A 17,737-nucleotide genomic window follows, 5' to 3' on the forward strand; every position below is an offset into this window, starting at 1 on the left:
GGGTGGCCAGCACCACGCCCGGCCGCCTTTGTCTCCCCAGTGGCGATGTTTGCACACTGGACCAGGTACTAATTTGATGCTGAGTCGACCTAGGGGAGGCCCACGACCGGTTCAGATAATCGTCACTTGGTGTTAGCCGTGAGCGGGAATGGAACCCGGGTCTCCGGGTGCGTTAACCGCGACACTCCCGTTCTTTACACACCCACGCACGTTTATCTCTTCCTGTGAACACTGTAAACCTCTCTTCTCTCTCCAATTTCTGCCTTGCTTGACGTCTCTATTACCGGTCACCCGCAAGTCGCCTACATCTCGTTGTGCCGGAGTTTTGCCCTAATGCCAACACGTAGCCCCACAGCCGCCGATGACTACCAGGCATGCACGGTGGTCATCCATCCATGCGCCGTCCAGGCCTCAACCCTGTTGAGCGTCTGAGACTTGGCAAGATGGGGCGCATTCCCCGCGATTTTGGTGACCCTCAACGCACGCGGGAGCCGCTGCGTGGCGTCTTGGTGCAACGTCTTTTGTTTGCGCCCCCGGATCGCTGACAACGGTGGCGAGATGTTAACTACCTCGTCTGGGATACAGGATGTCGACCCTGATGCCTGTATATTTGTAATTTTCATGTTCTCCCCGTGGTCGTGTGTATTTTTCTCCGGGTCCTCCGGTTTTTCCCTCCAAATTTAGAAACGTGCATTTAGCGTATTTGGCTCTGATAAATTTCCACATGATAAGCCACTTTGTTGAGCTTTCATTTGTGGCCAAGTCCCTGTATAGGTCTGTGGGCCTTATCCGGTAAAGTAAAAATTGGTTCGTTTTAGTTTATTTTGTAATGTCTGAGCGGGCCACACTCTCAAGGTCTCCTGGCCACTGAGCCGTGCGTCCGTGGGGAGCGGTGGTGCAGCGATTAGCGCTACGCTGCGCTACGACCACCGGCGATCCACGTTCGATTTCTGCTCACGGCCAACACCGGTGACGATTATCTGAACCGGTCCTGGGCCTCCTCTAGGTCGAGTCAGCCTAAAAGGAGTACCTGGTGCGGTGTGTAAACATCGCCACTGGAGAGACAAAGGCGGTCCAGCATCATCTTGGCCACCCACCTCCTCGTGTACTGTGTCGGGCTTCAAAGGTGCTGGCTAATAGCACTTGCCCCAACATTCTGTTAAAGCTACAAGTTACATGGGTGATCTTTGTCTCTGGGCTCACGTATCACAAACACCTCCACTGCCAATGAGCCGGCGAAGCATGCACGGCGCTCCATGCACGGCGCTCCATGCACGGCGCTCTGCCTAGCCGCTGCCCCGACACGTCCTCCACGTGTTGGCACGGCGCGGGCTTGTGCGCGTGTGTGTGTGTGCGCGCGCGCGTGCGTGTGCATGTGTGTGTGCGTGTGCGCGTGTGTGTGTGTGTGTGTGTGCGCGCGCGTGCGCGTGCGTGTGCTTGTGTGTGCGCGTGCGTGTGCGCGTGCGTGTGTGTGCGCGTGCGTGTGTGTGCGCGCGTGCGTGTGCGTGCGCGCGTGCGTGTGTGCGCGTGTGCTTGTGCGTGTGTGCGCGCGTGTGTGCGCGCGTGTGTGCGCGCGTGTGTGTGCGTGCGTGTGTGTGTGTGCGCGTGCATGTGTGTGCGTGTGTGCGTGCGTGCCTGCGTGCTCGCGCGACGCGATGCTAACAAACGGCGCGCTCGAGTTGCATCACTCCATACCTGCGGGGCGGGCTCCGTGACGCAGCGACATGGCCACAGATTCTCATCGCGTCACTCGGAGAGAGGGCAATCGGGCGCCGTCGTGCGCAGAGCCTGGCCCACTTCCTTACGACCGCTGCCGCGTTGGAGCGTGGTTCTCTCGAGACACCCCGGCGCCGCCCCCGGCCCTCTTCTGCGTGGCACGGCACGGGCGTGCCGTGGTTTCGGCACGGCAGCTTGCTGCGGTTTGGAGTGACGAGCACCGGGCGGCTCCGCCATGCCGTTCGGTCGAGCGTGCAGTTTGAGCCCGCAGAGAACCCCACGTGTGGTACGTCACCTGTCACTGCGTGCTACCGAAAGCACAGGAGATCACCCTCCAGTGCTTTATGGCGTGGTCACGATTAGCCCGTGAGTCGAGCGGCTATATGGATGTGAGAATGCAGACGTTGGTTGCTGGAAGAACGGATTTGGAGCCTGGCCTCCTTAGTCCGGTGAGGGACCTCGTGCAGCAAGTTTAAACGATTGGTGCACGGCCCAGCGGCCGTGCGTTTGCCCACTTTATCACAGGAGGGTTCGCGGTTCGAGCCCGGTGGCCGCCCTGGTTAACAACGGCGGGTGTAAAAATCATAAACATACAAACTGGACATCCCCTTCACAGTTGGCACTAAAGATCCTGTGACGCGATAAGAAAACTAAGCCTTTTGGAAATCTCATATACCAGTGCACTCCTTGTGTGGGAGCAAGTCCCGCAGAAGCGGTTTTTCACACGGATTCCGCTAAATCCTTCCAGTGAATTTTTATCTTTTAAACTTTCCTACAAGCTCCACTATGATGTCCACATGTCACATGACTGGCATATGTAGTCGTATAGCTATGTTTGTCATTCAAATCAAGTCCAAAACCGAATTAAACGTGAGATCTGTGAAGACATTAATGAGGAATCTACCACTCTGCAAACTCTTGAGGGCAATCTGTTATTCGTTTACGGTTATCCAGAACAAATAGTGGTGGTTAACCCTGAAGGACCCGCGTGCGTATATAACCACCCCGCGGGCTTCCTCTGCGTGCATGAATGCCGGTGTGTTTCATGGCGGAGCGTTCACAGTGGAGGATTGCGTGCAGGGGGAACGGTGTGTACACGTCCGAACCCACGTGCTCATGGCACGCGTGTGTACACGTCCGAACACACGTGCTCATGCCACGCGTGTGTACACGTCCGAACACGCGTGCTCATGCCACGCGTGTGTACACGTCCGAACACGCGTGCTCATGCCACGCGTGTGTTGACATGTGCGCGCACGCGCCGCTTGTTCGAGTGCACAGGTCGCCCTGGACGGCATTTGCATGCGGTGTTGCTTTTGTGGAGGAGCCATTGCTTGTGATGAATATCAAGCAGCGGATGTAATTTGTCTGAATTAGGAGTCTTTTGTAGATCTGTGGATATCAAATATGAAAAACGAATGTTGGATGCGCGCCAGCAGTTCGAGCTATTTGTCCCGTGAATGAGAAGGAACAATCAAAACAATTTGAGTGTACGGTTAATCTCGGCAATAATTGATGATGTTTTTATGAATATAATCACTGTTGGTTTTTCTTGTAATGAAGGCTTTTACCTGCAGAGAGAGCGAGTAAAACACAATGAAACATAATCTCATCAGCAGACCTCTAATAAAAAGTAATTACATTTTCCACACAATTATACTGTCATTAGTGATTGATTTGAGTTTTTTTACGAAACTGCCATCGTGTTTCTTCAGAGCACGGTAGTCAACCTGTGGTCACACCATCTGTGTGGGCACACCATCGTTGTGACCACACCATCGTTGTGACCACACCATCGTTGTGGTCACACCATCGTTCTAGTATACACCATCGTTGTGGTCACACCATGGTTGTGGTGTACACCATCGTTGTGGTCACACCATGGTTGTGGTGTACACCATCGTTGTGGTCACACCATCGTTGTGGTCACACCATCGTTGTGACACCATCGTTGTGGTCACACCATCGTTGTGGTCACACCATCGTTGCGCTTTTCAAATGGTGCCGGCGTGTGCTTTTTCGTGCAAAAGATAATTTTGAACATTCTGTAAGTATGCACCTAACTGTACGTGGATTGGTCCATGCCATTGAACAAGGACCCATGTCGAACAGAGAGGGCCCTTGCCCATAGACATCAGGTTGTTCGCCAGCCATGGTTACACGAACTAGACTGCTCATGAGATACTTGTCAATAAAACTCGTCCAAAGTTTGCCGGTATCAACTGATTCTACTGACAAAAGTTGCACTCCCAGAAAGCCGTGTGGTTGATGAGATGTGTAAAGATTCGTTTTACTTTGTTTACATGGCAAAAACGAACAAGGGAAGGAGGCATATTGTTAATATTGTCATCAAATCGTTTACTCTCCTGATGGCCATTTGTGTATAGATATACACTTCACTTGCACATATTTACCACTGATTGAACTGTGGACTTATTAAGACAATGGTCCCAAGTAATTTGTTGGTGAATGTTCTGGAGGGAATCCGTGAGGTGGTCGCCCGTTCCAAGTCGTGAAACCTTCCCGGCGCTCTCCACGCCGACGCCCCCTCCCTGCGCCTGAGCTGGGACGAGGGTGGTGGTGGTGAGGGGCCAGTGGGTGGTGGTCTTGGCGGTGCCGGCCCTGCACCCTCCCTCCCTCCCTCGCTCTCTTTTTACGATCAGAGGAAACAAGAAGATGCTCGGTGTAGTCGGCACTTGGCTCCGTTCATCATTTCGTTTTTTTATGCTTTGCTTTATGTAAACCCACCCCCCCCCCTTTTAAATGAAAGACCCAACAAAATATGTTTTTTATTCTTTTTTTCTGCTCTCCTTACCCCTTCCCTCTCTCTCTACCCCCCTCTCTGCCCCTCCTCTCTCTCTACCCCCCTCTCTGCCCCCCCTCTCTCTCTCTGCCCCCTCTCTTCCTACTCCATTTCGCTCTCTCTCGCTCACTGTCTCGCTCTCTCTCTTTTTTTTTATAACTACGACAAGTGCTGCACCTGCACGCAGCCCTTTCCACAGTCAAATGGCCTCCGACGGATAGCTTAGATCTGCACGCAGAGCTCTCTACCGTCATCTGCCACCGAGCACACGGCCTCCTCCAGCGCCCACTGCTCCTTGAAGGCCAGCACGGCGTGGGTCAGCCGCGCACGGCGGAACTCCAGCCACACCCTGGCTCCGACCAGAGCGCGGAAGATGCCCAGGCTGCTGGCCGGACGTTGCCCCTCTAGGGCTACCTTGCTCGCCCTGTATATGGCGAGCTTGGCGTGGCCGAAAAGCACGTTGACCGGCCCCTGAAGATGTTGGGGTCCGTCGCCCCTCAGGTATCCAAAGATGAGGTCCGTCGGGGAAAAGTGGAGGCTGAACCTTAGGAGGATGTTTCCTCGCTCTCCTCCCTCCCTCTCTCCCTCGCTCTCCCTCCCTGCTTCCCTTCCATCCCCGGAACATTTCCCCGTGCGAAAGAACAACACAAGTAATAGAATAGCGAGGGAGTCCGCAGGCATGTTATTGAATAAAGTGGCACGCGATGTACAAGGGGGTTCAGGAGCTTTGGGGACATTCTGGGTTCTGTCCGGGAGAGCAGCCACGGGGATATTTGAAGCAGAAATTTGTCGACTGAATTGCCGGTCGCTCTTTTTTTTAATCTCAACAGTTTTTTTTTTGCTTCGATAAAACCCTCATGAAATTATAAAATAACGGATGTAGGCGTTCGGGGACATCAAAAAGTCTACTTCGCGTATCACAGCACTGAGCTAAAACATCATCAGATAGGAAATGGCACTAGAAGAGTAATAAAAAAATATCAATTGCAGCCAGAGCTCTCTTTATTAGAGGGTCACCCTTTAAATAATCAAATTACCAAGTCACTGATAAAGGTCCCGTAGAAGAACTATAAATCTGAATTATTCTCTGGCATAACGCAAGGCTCCTTCCTTGGCTGTTGGTGAGGTTTTGCTCGGGCAAAGTAGCCTCGGAAGGCTTGGTTTGTTCTCTTTACAAAGAGCCACAGCGATTTCATCCTGAGACCAGAATGATGAATTAAGAATGCACCGGCTGGTTAACACCTTCCTTTGAATGGCTGCAGTTTATAATTTTTCAGGAAACACACATCAGCAAATGTGGATTTCGAGCTTCCATGGAATCGACAGTGCCCATTGGCTTGTACAAGAGATTTATGTGTTTTAAGTAAAGATTATTTTGTTTGACCAGGTGTCAAGGAGGGACCACACATCAGTTCCGTGAGAGGCACTTTATTGCTCGAGTTTTTAAGACCTGCACTGCACTCTTTTTCTCACTGCGTCACTCCTTGGTTATCCCCGCAAGAGCCCCATGCTCACATTACACCCGAGTTTAATTCCCGCTCACGGTCAACTCCAGTGAAGAACATCTGAACCAGTCCTGGGCCTCCTGTAGGTCGACTCGGTCTCAAATGAGTACCTTGTGCGGTGTGTAAAACATCGCCACTCTCTCTCGAACCATCCAGAATCTCCTCGAACCTGCGCCCAAGTTCCTTCTTTCACCAATCCTCTCTTCGCAGAACTTCTCCACCACAGTCTCTTTCCCCATCCCGTCTCTCACACTCTTTTCCCTTTTGAACTCCCTGGAGAATCCCCCGCAGCCTCGCTCATCCCCGCGCTTGTCCAAGTGGCCAATCGGGGCTCTCGGCCTTGCGTCGCTGCCAGCCCGGGGCCCCCCTGATTCGCCTCGTGACGTCTTCAGTGTTGGTAACTAGTCCCCCCGTTGGCCCGTCGGCCGGTTTTATTCATTTATAGTTCGTGGGTAGCCGCCTCTCAGCGTCCCTTTACACACAGGTAAGAACTCAAGAGGCGACAATAGTCACCTGGGTCGACCGACGTTCCTTGTGCCTGTTTTAACTTTGCTCGTAATTCACCCTCTGAACCCGACTGTTGTGAAAGTGCAGTCAGAAGCTGTCATTTGGGAAATGATGGACAGTCTGCGGTGCCCCAGCTTGAAACACAATGCGGAGTGAATTCAGTACGTTTTTTTTTCTCACGCGTGAAGTCAAAAAGAACCCCCCCCCCTTTCCTTCCCTTGTCGATTTGCGTGGCTTGACCATTTCATGTGACGCAGTTTTGTGCTACGGTTTCGATTTGCTACATGGTTGCACTTTATTTTATTTGTTTTGCTTTTGCCGTTTGGTGACCGAGGTTACCTGGTTAAACTAAAAACGACTCAGTTCCCCCCCCCCCCCAGGCAAAGCCCCACTGAGCTCTGGAGCTCATTTCCATAAGCTAGCTGGACACAAATGATAGCTCAACAAAGTGACTTATCATCATCACGTGCGAATTTATCGCAGCAGCCAAATACTCTGAATGTATCTCGATTCTAAACGTGGAGGGGGAAACCGGAGAACCCGGAGAAAAATCCACACGACCACGGGGAGAACACACAAACTCTAAATAAACACCAGGCTCCAGGGTCGAGATTGAACCTACGAACTCCTACATACCAGGTGAGCGAGTTAACATCTCGCCATCCGTGATATACCTAAATAGATTAAGACACAACGCCTCCACATCTGTCCCTCCACGTCGAAAAAAACAACAATAAATACACATCCCACCAGTCACAAAGGCTTCTGGGAGTGTTTTAGCAGCGTTGGTTAAACACTCGGAAAGTGTGGACCGGTTTCAACATTCAGTGTCTCATCAGCAGAGTCAGCCTTGTTGGAACAGTGCTGGGGAATGGCAAGAGATGTGGGTCCTCGCTCGATTTGAAACCACATCAAACACAGCACAAACATTATAATTAACACCTTTGTTAAGAATGTAAATAACTAAATAAATAAGCAGACATTACAAATATTTATATGATCTCATCTATCACCATTTTTCTTTAATCATTTATCTCTGCTGTTCTCTCCTATCCGCCTTTTCCTGGCTTCCCGAATCACAGCTGGGGAACGCCATTCTCTTAATGTTTGTGTGTCGATCATGAGTTTTTAATAACCTATGGTTGTGTCCGCTTCTGTTTTCTTGTTGAAAAACATGAATAAAATATGAGAGAAGAACACACAAAGCTCCCCATCCATTTCCCATAATATAAACCTGATTCCGAACTCGCTCCGGGCCTTTCAGTCACAAAAGCGCAGCGGCTGGCACGGCTTGTGGCGCTGTGGTTGGCGCACTGCGATTTTTAACACCAGTGAGCTGAGTTTGATTCCGGGCCACAGTTGACATCAACGGTGAGAGACATCTAACCCAGTCTTGGCCGTCTACCCTTCAACCTGCACTGACCAGCGTGGTGAAGTATGGTCGAACAAACCCCCGTGACCAACTTGATATGGGGAGGCCTTTATCCAGCAGTGGACTGGCAAAACGAACGTCAATTTCAACCGTTGAAGTGCATCGCTGGGCATGTAACGATTTAAACCAATTGCAGTAAAAGCCTGATGATATAACGCAGATTCAGATATACTGCGGGTCACGTCATGGCCCCCGAAAAACACAAATAAGGTACGAGGATGGATGGAAAAAAAATGTAAATGAATGATTTGTTGATGGTGGGGATCAGTGCTTCGCAGCCGGTGGTTGTGGCACGGTGGCAAAGTCCCAGAAGTGTTGAGTGGCCGATCCAGCGCCCACCTCCCGCCCTTCCCTCTCCTTTGGTCGCGCAGTACGGCAGCCGACGGCCCCCACCACCGGCCCTCTCCATTCCCTCGGTCGCCCATGCGCAGTTGGGCAATACATACGCCGAGACAAAGACGCACGGAGACACAAACACAAAGGCAAAGATCCCCCCAATAGCTTTAACAGACTGTTGGGGCAAGTGCTGTTAGTGAGCACCTATGACGGCTGACACGGCACAAGAGGGGATGGGTGGCCAGCACCACGCCCGGCCGCCTTTGTCTCCCCAGTGGCGATGTTTACACACCACACCAGGTACTCATTTGAGGCTGAGTCGACCTAGGGGAGGCTCGTGACCGGTTCAGATAATCATCACTGGTGTTTGACCGTGAGCGGGATTCGAATTGTTGTCGCCAGGTTCGTAGCGCAATGCGCTAACCGCTACGCCACCGCTCCCATTCATGTCTAACTTTAAAGTTCTAAATATATGAATCTGAAATTAGTATAAATTGAAATTAAATTACCATTTATAATGGTCGTTTAATTAGAGGGCCTCAGACCATTATCGCCAGCTTATAGGAACTAAGAAAATCTATAAACAATTACAGTCTTAAGCGGCGCTTCCACTCGAACTAAAAACAATCTCCGTTCTTTAACGAACTCTTCAGCAGTTTGTATCATCGTCACCGTCAGCATCAGACATAGTCGTTCCACTGCTAGATGAAGGCCTTCCCAAGCCACCGCCAACGCTCGCAATCCTGCAATGTAATCACCCAGTACCTGCACACTAAAACTAAAAATATTTATTTATTTTACCAAGTAAGGCCCACTGAGCTATGTAGCTCTTATTCAGAAGTAACCTGGTCACAAATGATAGCTCAACGAAGCGGCTTATCATGTGGAAATTTATAGCAACCAAATACTCCAAACGCGTGTTTCTAAATGTGGAGAGAAAAACCGGATCACCCGGAGAAAAATCCACGCGACCATGGGGAGAACACGTAAATTCCAAATATACAGGCGTCAGGGTCGGGGTCAAACCCACGACCTCCTGCATGCCTCGGGCGGTGGTTAACATCTCGCCACCGCGGCGCCCACACAAACTTAATTAATGGCTCCATCTCCACGGTGGCTGTTCTCCGTGACATGTTTCATTCCGTGGCTCCCACTGAGGTATAAAAGAAATGAAGCAACTGTTATGAATGAGTTTTCATTGTGCCATCGCGTGTCTGTGCCAAGCACACGATGCCAACATTCACATCACGTTGTGATGAGAGCCCCACTCTAATCTCACATCTCCCCACTATACTCTCATCAACCAAACTATCCTCTCACTCACCCACCCTCTCACCCACCCTCTCACCCACCTACCCACCCTCTCACCCACCCACCCTCACATCTTCCCAACGCTCCGTTCGCCCAGCCACCCTGACCTCCCAACACTGCCGCGTGATTCCTGTAAAGCGGCAGTTCCTCTGTTTGCTCTCATCCCGACGATGTGTAATTACAATCTATGCAGCGCTCGGCATTGCGCATTTGTCATCCCGGAGCCCTGCTGCTGCTGCTGCTGCTCACAATGTGCATTATTGCAGCCTCGGAATGAGCTCATGCCCACTGTGGAGCCGTGCGGCACTGCTACGTATAATGATACATTCTAATTAGGTAAGCTAAGTGCATCTACTCTGGTGATCTGTTGAAGGTGTAAATAGCCCAATTTTGTCTAGCCAGATGCCAAATACCTCAGCCGTGCGGTCATAATGGGCTGCACAAAATCCCGCACGCAGCCGCACTTTCCACACCGATTGGGGGGTTGTGTCGCAGCGGGCCCCGGCGAGCCTCGTCCGTACGGTGAACGCGATGGCGGTGGTGGTGATGATGGTGGTGGCGTGTGCGCATGCTGCCTCCTGTCGCAAAGGGGCCGCTGCCGCCGCCGCCGCCACCCCCCTGCCCCCCCCCCCCCCCTCTGCCCTCCTCCTCGCTAACCTGCCGTGAACCGTTCCAATTGTGGTGTTGTGTTTGTATTCTGGTAATGAAGACACTCATTGGGAGCATGGGTAATGGATGAAGTTAACATTGGTATTGCGGTAAAGTTAGGAAAATATAGTACCGTGATTTATGACGCTACGTTCGCCGTTGCGCTTTTGCAGCGCAACGAGCTCACCGAATGTTTCGCCCATGCGGTGTTGATTGTTAAGCTCGGTGCTGTTTTAGCTCTGGAATGGTGCTCCGGCCAGAATTACATTTTTTGTGAGATTCATCAGTTACTAACTCTGCTGGTTCCATCCTCTATTCCGGTGCTTGGTCTCCCTGGATTAAACAGATGGAACGGCCACGGGACTCAGGGGTGGTGCTTAAGCCCTGTAAGCGAAGCCGCGTTTGGCTGTGAAACCCATAACTAATGCGCGGAGTTGCTGACGGTTCGACAGAGCATTGCTCCAATTCTGTTCTCATGTTTTTTTTAATGTGGGCTGGAGTTACTGTGCCCTCAACACCCGACATCTACAATACTGCTCCAGCTTTGACCCGAACGGTCCTGGAATAGATATATCTGCTTGGATGGCAGAAATGTATTTGTCCTGATTTCTGGTACCGGGTATTGTGTGCAACTGTATGACAATTTACCACATGGTCTTGATGGGCCTCGGCTGGCCGAGATCGACCTAGGCCACGTGGTCGGCACCCGGCGTCTCCGGGGCCGCATGCGGCTCTCTGAGGACTGTTTCGTGACGTGATCAAGGACCACCGTCTCGTGGTCACCACGTTGCATTGCGGCTCTTGAAGTATTGCGTTTGTTACTGAATTCGGAGGAAGAAAAATAACGTCTCTTGTTATTTTTGGTTTGCCGGCCCCCTGACCCAGGCTGACTGAGATTGACCAGGGCTGACTTTTGTATAGGGGACTAGGTGGCAGGCAACCTTCGCAGTTTTAAGCTGTTCCTCTTTATCTGCTCACACCACTCATCCAGCTTCCCTCTTCGCCATCGTTAGGCTCTCAAGTGCGAGCCCGCCGACGGTGCTCTGATTACACAGCCTCGTTGGAGAGATGCCGGCAGTGGTCAATATATATTATACTGTATAACCAAATTAGATTTTTAATCCAGTGGTAATTCGTTGATCAACTCCGGAGGGACGATGGGCTGAGTGGATTTCCAACTGTGGTTTAAAGTGGAGATACTTTCTGTTGGTGAGGTGAAGCGTTCTGCTGCAGGACCACCCCCTCCCCCGTTATTTGGAGCGCAAGAGGCTGCTGGGGCATGGGTGTGCACCTGGTTGAGGGGGTGTAGGGTACGGTTTAGAGTATGGATTAGGGTACTGTGTAGGTTATGGTATCGGGTATGGTTTAGGGTATGGTGTATTGTATGGTTTAGGGTACTGGTTAGGGTTTGGTTTAGGGTTAGGGTACAGTGTAGCGTACTGTTTAGGGTACGGTTTAGGTCACAGTGTACGGTACAGGTTTGGATACAGGCTAGGGTATGGTGTAGGTTAGGGTAGGGTACAGTTTAGGGTATGGGTTCGGGTATAGTGTAGTGTACAATTTAAGGTACTGGTTAGGTGTAAGGTTTGGTGAATGTTATTGACGAATGTGTGTTGAGTGTTTTGAGGTTTTTGGTTCAGGGTATGGATGGCTTCACCAGGTGGTGGCTTGTTGACGTTGCATCTCGTTTCTCACCATCATTGGGTAACACCTGTCCTGATTAGCATACATCAGATCGTTCTTTGCAGAATAGTTAACAGAATAGAATGTGTATTCTTCATGATGAGTTTCAAAACCAATTATTTATTGGAATCATTGGGTGTGCAGTCATCCTTAGACCTGAGCTCTCATGGTTAAGTCATCGACAGGGTGGCAGCGGTAATCTCTAAATGATCGACGGCTTGTGCACCAGATCTTATTAATACACGATGTACTTACAAAAAAATCAGCAGACTACCTGCTGGATCTCCTCACTGTTTCGAAGAACAAATGTGACCTCTAAGGTCTTCGCTCATTTACCAGCTTCACATTCCTTATTGCCGTAGAAATACTGGAGGGAAGGGCCTTTGCTGTTGATGCCCCCAGGGTCTGGAATGCTGTAATAAACCGCAACTTGGATCACTACCTGTGAGATCTTCACTCAAACTGCTTGAGAGGAGCTGTAAACCCCTAGCTGCCACTGCTATGCTGAGTGGTCTGAAATCAAATGTATCGCTCCGGATGACCGCTGTAAAGTATGATCTTGAGTATTGATTATAGTGTGCTGATCTTTAAGGTGCATTGAAAATGTTTGATACTCCTACTGATGCTCCTGCTGTTATGGAGTGACTCATGCTGCCAGCTATGGCTGCAATATTTGGTCGTACATGTTATGTATATCGTTTATTGTTAAATTTCAATCACAGTTCCTAGGATCACTATTGCATTGCTTTTATAGCTTTATTTTGGTGATTTCGAAAACGTTTGGTTTAGCCATGTTTGTTTGTTGAAGTGAAGAGTTAGTCTGATAACTTTTTATCAAAATTATTTTATGGTTGTTATTGTTTGACTGCATCTCAATGGGATTTTTTCTGGAAGATTTTGCTGCTTTTTCCTTGATGTTTCTGTTGTGCGTAGTCACCATAAGATGTTCTTTGTTTATGTTTTTGTTTGTTGCGTTTGCACCCGAGTCAAGAGCCGCATGGCTCACAGGGGGGGGGAGGGTACCGAGTGCTGCGTAGTGATTGGAAGGAGTGGACTCGATGTGAACCATTGTGTTGCCTCGGCATGACAGGTGACCACCTGAAGGTTCAATTTGGCTGAGGAAAGTTTAAAATCCGGAGTTGGCATTACGGCAACCGTGAACCCAAATGGAGGCCTGTGTATTTTCATAAACCACTCAAATAATTGGTCCCTACCCAACAACACTGATGCGGAATTCTACATTTGCGTGCTGAGCAATGATACTTACCACCGCAAACAAGTGTCAGTGTGGTACTCGGAATTGGTGATGAAGAGTCTCGAGCTATCGGAATGTTGCGTGGTGTAAGAGCGGATCTGGCAGGTCGGGTGTTGAATTTGCAACAGCTGCAGGATCTGGCACCAGCAAGGAAGCAATGGTGGTGCGGTGGCCATGACGACCTCTTGACCCCGAGTGGAAGAAACGTCTCAAGCAGCCGCCGCAGGGCAGTGAGCGAGGAATGCCAATGCAGCGAGATTGATTGTTCGCTACCACTAATCGCTACACTTCTCCCAGCAATGAGTGGTGGGTTGTTAAGGTGCGGGTGTGGTGAGTGGTGGTGCAGTGGTTAGTACACTGCGATTTTCATCCAGTCACACCTGAGTTCGATTCCCATCAACATCAGTGGTGATTAACTACATGTGTACCCAGTGTGGTGTGTAAGCATCATCATTGGGGAGGAAAAGGTGGCCGGCCATGGTGCTGGCCACCCACCACCTCGTGTGCCGTGCCGGCCTTCATAGGTGCTCGCTAACAGCACTTGCCCAGACAGTCTGTTAAGGCTATAGGGGTATCTTCGTCTTTGCGCGAGGTGTGTTTGCACGTGTGTGTGTGTGAGTGCCTCTGCTTCGAGACTTGACAACTACGCGGCCTACATGCCTACCCTGTTGTAAACGTTTCGAGAAAAGCCACAGTTCTAACTCACAGCACGCTTTCCTGCGTTTTCTCATTCGGCCTGGTGCGGGTTTTTATCTCAGAATGGAATATTTTACGAAAACCGAAAATGGAAAAATATTTTAGACTTCCAAGTGGAAAAAGTTTATTGAAATGTAATTTTCATAGCAAGATTTTTTTTAAAGTTAAATAATTCCAAATAAGGAAGTTACATGTCTTGAACAAACCGTTAGAAACGTGCTCATCTTTTAATACATGTTTATTATAATATTTTTCAGAAACATTTAAATAAATACTTGGGGGAAAACAAACATTGATGAAAACGCCCTCTGTGTGTGTACAGACGGAACCGAATGTCGCCCATAAGCATTTCCAAGTGAGATGCAGAAACAATTCACGTGAAATTAAATCTTGATCATGAATGTTGACGGATCATGCAACACCAGCTGAAGCTGGTGTGTGCGTGAACAGCTGAAGCTGGTGTGTGCGTGAACACGGAGTGGCAGCACGTGGAGTAGTAACGCTGGCTGGCAGCGTGGCGGTCCCACGACACCGGCCGAGTGTGGTGCCGAGGCAATGAATGTCTGCGGCAGTTACCGAACACCGATTCGGGAAGGCGCTCATCGCTCAAAACAAACAAAACAAAACGTGCTGTCTCTGCGACAAAGGCAATTCTCGATCAATGTGTTGCCGACTCGGAAGGAAAAAAATGTAACATCATGCCACCGACTCCGGCCCATTCATTGGTGGCACTTGGCAAATTGCTTTGGACATCGTTTCCACAACTCTCGACTTTATTAATGCAAATTGTACGACCGGCGCTTCCTTCACGCGCTTCAAGGGCACTCGCACAGCGTGCGCCGCCACGTCCACGCGGCGCAACGCTCGGCTCTCGTTAGCTCAAGCGCATTGTGCACATTCATAAACGGTTTGCTCTCGTGACGCGTACATGGAGGACTCTTGTGCCGGCGAGAAAAGTGGCCCATTGAGCTTGACATTCCATGAATTGGCCTCGCATGGCTGCCTCGGCCCTGTGTGAATCGGCGGTACAAAGGGGGCACAGCGGGGGACGGGGGGGGTGGTTGCGGCCATTCATGCGGGCCCGGGAGAAGGGGAGGGGGGAGGATCCGATCGCAGATTCCCTTACGAGTTTCTCCTCATTCGCAGATTTGAATTCGGTGTTGCCTTTCGGCAAGTGCCCCGTAGTGTCAAGGTAACAGCCCTCTCCATGTGCGGGGTTCCCAGAGGCACGTGGCAGCAGCGAACGTTGACAACTGTGCCGTACTGATGAGTCCTAATGAGATGTAAACTGACATCCAGTTGCGTCCTTGTTTCACCGCTGCCTGTTGCTGGGGCTGCCACATTTTATTGGCACTTTTGAGTCATTGGTGGAAACGACAAAATGGTTACACGTTCAGTTATTGTTGAGCTGGTGGTCTGGATAAGGCTGACAGTTGTTGTACATGCGACTCTGCATGCCTCTGCGTGGCGGTTCATCTAAAATTGAGACTGTGGCACTTAGGGCCACCACCTTTTCGCACTGCAGACCAGACCGGGGACAAATGTCTCGGTCAGCCTGGGCATATCACAGGGGTCGGCAAAACCAAAACAACGAAGAAGAGACATTTTTTTTTCTAATTCGGTAAACACCCCCCTCCCCCTTCAATATTTAAAAGAGTCAATACGAGATGGTTCTTAAGAAATAACGTGGCGAAACAGTGCTTAACGAGCTACAGGTTGCCGATCTCTGGTGTAACAAGACCGTGCAGTGAATGGTAATGAAGCTCAACACAACAACGGTGACCAGATCTCGGTACAAATCATTCGCTGCCACCCGAACACAGACGCCGCGAGTCCCGCCGGCATGTCCGTGTGTAACCGGGATGGGTGGTGGTAACCCGGCTATCGCTGGACCCTCCTGCCGCTGGGTGCCCATGACGATGATGATCATGGGGCAGGCAGTGCGCGCGTCGTGAGGCAGCCAAAGGTGGCTGTCAAAAGAGTTTGTTGGAAATTGAGAATTTTTTTTTTAAAAACCCAAGTTCTTTTTTTCAATTCCCAAGCAGGAAGTCGCTGTTTCTTTGGAGAACGCATTAGCGTCCCTGCTATTCATCATTTTGTCACCACAGGCATGGAATTACCCGAATACATTCAGGAAAAGGAACGTGGGTAGGCGCGTGATAAATGCATTACTGTTTGGTGTGCATGAGCACATTCGGAGGAGTCCTAAGGCGCAGCCCTGCAATTGCCCGCTCACACGACTGCTCCACGGAAGTGTTTCCACTAGCGGGAGCTCTAGACCGCCCCTCTAGATGGTACTTGGCCTACTCTTCCAACATGGCTAATTTACGCCTTGTAAGAGGTGGCAGTAGCCCACACTTGAGCTCACCAATCGACTGGTGAATCAATTGTTCCTCTGCTGGGTGGACAGAGTGGGGGTGGGGTCGATTTAAGAACTACCTTTGTGTCTCAGCTGCGCTCGCCTGGATATCGAACCGGTGACTGCTGGATGATATCGAACTGAGTGCGCGCCCACACCGCCACATCACGGGCCAAAGTGTCCCCCCCAGGTAGATGCGTGAGCCAAGTGCAATGTCAACACGTGGTTGTTGATGTGAGATGCCTTTTTTGGTTTTCTCTCTCTGCTCGCCCAAGCAGTTCAGCCGCGTGCCGTGTAACCACGTGACTCGCTGAGCATTGCTCGAACAAAGGCCGCGTGTTGTCGTCACGCGCGGCTCTCTCTGATCTCGGTGCCAACACGTGCTGTTGGTGGTGAGCACGGCACTTCACAAACCGACTGGCCTCCGGACGGTCGCCATGAGTCACAAACACGCCCCAACCACAAAGATCCCCCGTTACAGCCTGAACACACAAAGACACACACACACGCACAGACATACACACAGACACACAGACACAGACACACACGCACAGACACACACGCACAGACAGAAAGATAAGACAAAGATCCCCCGTATAGCCTTGACAGACTGTAGGGGCAAGTGCTGTTAGCGAGCACCTATGAATGGCGGCACGGCACACGAGGGGGTGGGTGGCCAACACCACGACCGGCCGCCTTTGTCTCCCTAACGGCGATGCTTACACATTGCACCAGGTACTCATTTGAGGCTGAGTCGACCTAGGGGAGGCCTGGACCGGTTTAGATAATCGTCACTGGTGTTGGCCGTGAGCGGGAATCGAACCCGGGTTGTTGGGTTCATAGCGCAGCGCGCTAACCGCTACACTATCGCTCCCCATGCAGACATACACACAGACACGCACAGACACACACAGACACACACAGACACACACGCACACACACGCATAGACACACACACACGCACAGACACACAGACACATGCACAGACACACACACAGACACAACAACAACCGCCATTCGCCACTAAGTGGCGGTGACGTCACCACGACGCTTGTGCCAGGCCATGTGCACCTTGAGGCCACGTGAAGTGTCGAACGCCTGCTGGCAGGAGGTCACAGGGCAGACCCAGGTGCCACGGGTCGACTGACTGAGATGACTGGCTGATGCACCACCTGTGCCCCCTACTGTGCCAACCTGCTGTGCTTTAGCAACCCGGCGCTCCGCTCGTTGTGAGCGTCGCTCCTCCGCCCTCCGTTGTTGTTGGAGGGCGACTGCCTCCAACTGCCCAGTAACGTCCTTCACGAGCCTCCTCCACAGAGGCCGATCTTGACACCGCTGGTACCAGTCATCTGCAAGTCCACTCAGCTCCACGTCCTCCTGTACCACATCACTCCATCTCTTCTCTAGCCCGTGCCGCGCCCGTTTAGCCCCCTCGATCCGGCCGAACAAAAGCTGTTTCGGCATGCGGTGGCTGAGCATGCAGGCT

The 17,737-nt window shown here is 51.0% G+C and overlaps 1 protein-coding gene across 3 annotated transcripts in view; it reads left to right on the forward strand.

Moving 5' to 3' along the window:
• The window catches only part of LOC116944795 (ras GTPase-activating protein nGAP-like), a 641,297-nt gene that overhangs the window by 244,852 nt on the left and 378,708 nt on the right, over positions 1-17,737 (forward strand). The gene's annotated exons all lie outside the window — the stretch shown is intronic.

This window comes from Petromyzon marinus, chromosome 22 (genome assembly GCF_048934315.1).
Source record: "Petromyzon marinus isolate PM22_M1 ecotype Great Lakes invasive population chromosome 22, UKy_Petmar_22M1.pri1.0, whole genome shotgun sequence".
Classification (NCBI taxonomy): Eukaryota; Metazoa; Chordata; class Hyperoartia; order Petromyzontiformes; family Petromyzontidae; genus Petromyzon; species Petromyzon marinus.